The 4,832-nt window shown below is 46.4% G+C and overlaps 1 pseudogene; it reads right to left on the bottom strand.

Annotated features, from left to right (window-relative positions):
* Window positions 1-854: 854 nt before the first annotated feature.
* LOC144762209 (inhibitory synaptic factor 2A-like) lies at window positions 855-4,413 on the bottom strand (annotated as a pseudogene).
* Window positions 4,414-4,832: the final 419 nt, after the last annotated feature.

The raw sequence follows: 4,832 nt of genomic DNA, 5'->3' as shown, positions 1-4,832 counted from the left end.
CATACCACCCAGATTCCTCAGGATCAGAGAAAGATTTGCCAAGACCGGGCCAAAGTCACTAATAACCCCAGATTGAGATCGAAGGATGTGGTACACAGCCCTTCATCTTTCACTAAGCACTCTGCTCCGTATTCCCCACAAGGCAGACCTCCTCTCAGTCGCAGGGGCATGTTCTAATCCTTCAACCTCCAAAGCCTGCACTTCCATATCTGGAGATTGAATGGGGAGTTCTTTTTCTCCCCCTCCCCGCCCCCTATGATGTGGTGGATGTTATTCTATCAGCGAGAAGACACTCTACCAAATAGGTTAATACTGGCAGATGGGCTACGTTTACAAAATGGTGTGTAGAAGATTCTACTCTCCTCATAAAGGCCCATTTGCCTGATTTTACGTTGTGCGCTTTCCCTGGTTCAGCAAGTTTGTGCAGTTGCAACAGTTGAGGGATATTTGTATGCCCTTTTGGCATTTCCTGGTTTACCTGATCAGCCTTCTCTACGTTCCCTATAGTGCTATGGTTCATTAAAAGACTTACTAACAAATACCCTCCCACTTCATTCATTAAGCCTCAGTGGGATATAGATTTGGTATCAACTTACCTTGTGTTCTCCATTTCAACTTCTATATAGTTGTCCTTTAAGGCTACTTACTTTTAAGACAATTTTTCTAGTTGCTGTAACGTCTGATAGACAAGTTAGTGATTTACAGGCCCACAGTGTTAAAAGCCCCCTTCACAACTTTCTATGTGAATAACATGGGTTTGAGAACCTGGGCTGCTTTCCTGCCACAGGTGGTTACTCCATTCCACTTGGGCCAGTCTATCATCCTTCCTACTTTATATCCTCCTCCACATCCATCTAAATAGGAGGAAAGGCTTTGTTGGACTGGACCCCAAAAGGGCTGCTGGCTTTCATTTGGACAGAACTTGTGCTATCCAGCTGGACGGTCTGCTGTTTGTTGCCTATGTGGGCAAGATAAAAGGTAAAGAAGTGCATAAAAAAACATTGCCTAGATGGGTCATCTTGTGCATTAAGATCTGCTACGCCATGTCTCACAAAGAACCACCAGAAGTGATTAGAGCTCATTCCACTAGAGCCAAGGCTTCTACTTTAGCTAGAGGTGTCCCTGCAGTACACATCTGTACAGCGGCAACTTGGACCTCCCCTCCACACTTTTGCAAAGCACTATTGCTTAGACACCGAAGTGAGGAGGAATGGTCACTCTACCCGCTCTGTTTAGGAAGATTTTTTGGTATAGTCAGACCTACATCTGAGTACGGGACTGCTTGGGTATTCTATTCAAAATGTGAGGAATCCACAGGAAGATGTATTTATCAGAACAACAAGTTACCTTTGGTAACGCTTTTTAGGTCTCGCTGAGCCAGCGCATGCGCTGCGCTGCAAGAAATTTAGTGAGCGGCTTTTGAAAGTGCTACCCACATGCTTTTGCTGGCCTCCAGCTTGCGTTCACGATGGCGTGCACGTGCACAGCTGCCATCTGAGTTTCTGTAATGGCTCCTCTGCTTGCACTACCCCCTCCCTACTGGTCAGCTTCATTCATGCTCCTCTGTTTGCACTACGCCCTCCCTTCTCGTCCGCTTCATTCAGGCTCCTCTGCTTGCACTACCCCCTCCCTTCTAATCAGCTTCATTTTTTGTTTGTTTTAGGTCGCTGTGAATCATGCTCCTCTGCTCGCACTCCCCACTCCCTTCTCCCCCTCTGTTTTTGTCAGTTTCATTTTCCAACAGATCCAGGTATGCGGCATGGGAGCCAAGTGCAGGCACATGAACTGTGGCTTCTTCCACCTGAAAGACTCGAGTGTGCTGATTGAGTGGCTCCCTAATTACCCAGTGGCCCTGTGTCTTGTTTTGGTTTCTCCAGCAGCTGGCAATCAGGCTCCTCTGAAGTAGAGCTTGCCGAATTCTGAAGGCAAGGGGGTTCTTCAGTGCAACTGTGCAAATCAATGCTTTTACTCGCCTCTGAACAGTTGCCAGTGGAAGGCTGATGCACAACATCCATGCATGCATTAATGTTTGAAGCCAGCCATTGCGTCCTTTGATCAGTCACCTTTCTGAATTCAGAGGTCTCCCCTGAGATAGCACGCACTTTATCTTTAATGTCTAATAGAAAGCCATTATTCTGATTTTTAAATGTTTCGACAGAGGAGGTGTTTTTGATAAAGTTCACTTTCTTTCGGTCCAGAGGAAAAGTCTGAAAGTGTTTTTTAAGGTCGGGCAAAGTTTGAACTCTTGTGCCCTGGGTAACATTTGGGATTGACGTTTGCACCGCTACGGTCATGTATTTACGATAAGCTGTTTTATACATTATGGTCTTGGAATCTTTTTGTCTGTTTGCTGCATCGCGGAGAGTTGTTCATTCTGGGCCTCACAGATGTCTTTAAATCTCACCTGTAGGGCTTCATTCCTTTTTTAGGTCTCGCATGCACTGCTCTGGTGAGACATTTAGTAAGCGGGTTTCAAAGTGCTACCCACCACAGGCTTTTGCAGGCCACCAGCTGTCTGTTACGCGCACAAGCACACACGACGTGCACCGCTGGCATCTGCCTTTCTCGCCGCGCAATGTTTTTAATCACTTTCTGCTTTCGTTAATCCCCTCCCCTACCCCCTCCGTTCTCCCACTCCCCTCGTCAGCCTCATGCATGCGACACGATTGCTGCAAAACTAAAGAATTTGAGAAAAAAAAGCTATTTGTTTGCTTTTGGTATAATCGCGGCACCTTACCTTTTCCTACTTTACAAGTAAAGCGCGGGTGCCACGATTATAGCATAAGTAAAGAAATAGATGTTTGTTTTCTTTGCGCTCTTGCTGTTTTTTAGGCTCGGGGAGATAAAGCGATTTGGCCAAAATCACAGGATGTTGAGTCGGTGCAAACACTTGAGCCTGGTCCCCTGTTCCGAACTCGGCAGCTCTGGCAGTTATGCCACATCAACAATCTGTCTTCAGTCTGAGGCTCTACAAACACTATAACCTGAATAGCTGCTCTAGGGCCGGAACACACAACATCCCTGCAATCTGTAGTTTGCTGTTAGAGCTCATAACATATGTATAACCCAAGCAACAAAGGCAATGTGGAAACTTCTGGAGACAGTATAAAAAGCACAGCACGGTGCTTGCAAAACAAGTAATACAAGGGTGGAAAGTAATGTCACCTACCCCAGCACCGCTAGTAACAGGTCTGGGATCCTGAGTGCGGAACAGTTCCATGCTATTTCTCTTCACAATACATTGCTGAGTCCCAGTCCTTTCCATTGGGCATAGTATTGTCTCTACTCCTGCATTACAAATATATGTGCTTGCTGATCACCCAGGCTTTTATTTTACTGAAAGGTGCATGCATGATTCTGACTTATGCTGTCTGTATGGTGGGACTTGAAGATCTGAGTTGTGTTGGGTGATAGATGTGGCTGGCCTGCATGTTAGACATTTTGTGTTCAAAGGTTTACCCGGAGCTGAAGAGAGTGGCATAGCCTTTGTTGTAATTGATAATAGGCTTTAACATTCTGGACAGTTTTGTAAAATTATAAGACCGATTGTTAATTGTTCCCTTTTGAAGCACCTATCATTCAGTATACGCACATTCTTGTTGTACATGACCGTGGCACGTGAAGTAACAGCAGATGTTGTAGCACTCAGGATAATGTGCTGCATGGCTTAACACTTATAAGGTCCCAAAAGCGAGACCTATTGGCTTTGCCAATGCTTGTTTTAACATGCCAGTTGGGGTCTAATACTTATTGCTCATGCTCCGCAAGATCCTCCGATGGATCCCGATCAAAACCAGGAAGGCGGTCACCCAGGCCCTCGTCACCAGCCGGCTGGACTACGGAAACACCCTCTACGCTGGAACCACAGCCAAGCTACAGAAAAGACTACAGCGCATCCAGAACGCTTCCGCCCGACTCATCCTGGACATCCCGCGACGCCGCCACATCTCCGGCCACCTGAGGAACCTGCACTGGCTCCCCGTCAACAAGAGGATCACGTTCAGGCTCCTAACACACGCACACAAATCTCTCCACAACTTGGGCCCCAAGTACCTCAACAACCGCCTGGCCTTCCACACGCCCACCCGCCAGCTACGATCCGCCAGCCTCGCCCTCGTACCACGTATCCGCAGAGCCACCGCCGGAGGCAGATCCTTCTCCTACCTGGCTGCCAAGACTTGGAACTCCCTCCCCACCCACCTTCGGCTGACCCAGGACCACCTCGCCTTCAGGAGACAACTCAAGACCTGGCTGTTCGAGCAGTAGCGGCCCCAAGCGCCTTGAGACCCTTCCGGGTGAGTAGCGCGCTATACAAGTGTTGTGATTGATTGCATCTCCAAGGCTAGTGAAACAGCTGGTTCAGTCACTTTCAGAGGTTGTTAATAAGTATTTGCTGTCTTCTTTACTAACCATGATTCCTGCACATAAAAAAAAAAAAGTTCAGCAGTCTTTACATGAGAGGCGGATCAGGCTTTTTTATTTAATGCACATTTGCTACAAACATGTATCCCAAAATAATGCCCTGATTTACTTGTGGCAATGTACGTAACACATTAAATTAAGCTCCTCAGTAAACAGTAGATTCTACAAGGTATAGTTTTTAATAAATGCTGCGATTTTAAAATACTAGCTATTCTTTGCTCCATTGACTTGTACCGGCAGACTTCAAAAGGTCCACATACATATTGGGTAGGCGGTATTCATCATCATTTCATTCATGCCAACAGTGTTCTTTTGCATTTTTATTGTACCAGAACAGGCATAGGCAAATTCACAAAAGGGATGTGTGCAAAATATGCTTTTTGTGCGCAAAGAGAATTGTGCACAGATTT

This window comes from Lissotriton helveticus, chromosome 6, assembly GCF_964261635.1.
Source record: "Lissotriton helveticus chromosome 6, aLisHel1.1, whole genome shotgun sequence".
Lineage (NCBI taxonomy): Eukaryota > Metazoa > Chordata > Amphibia > Caudata > Salamandridae > Lissotriton > Lissotriton helveticus.
This window is presented reverse-complemented; position numbering and strand designations above follow the sequence as displayed.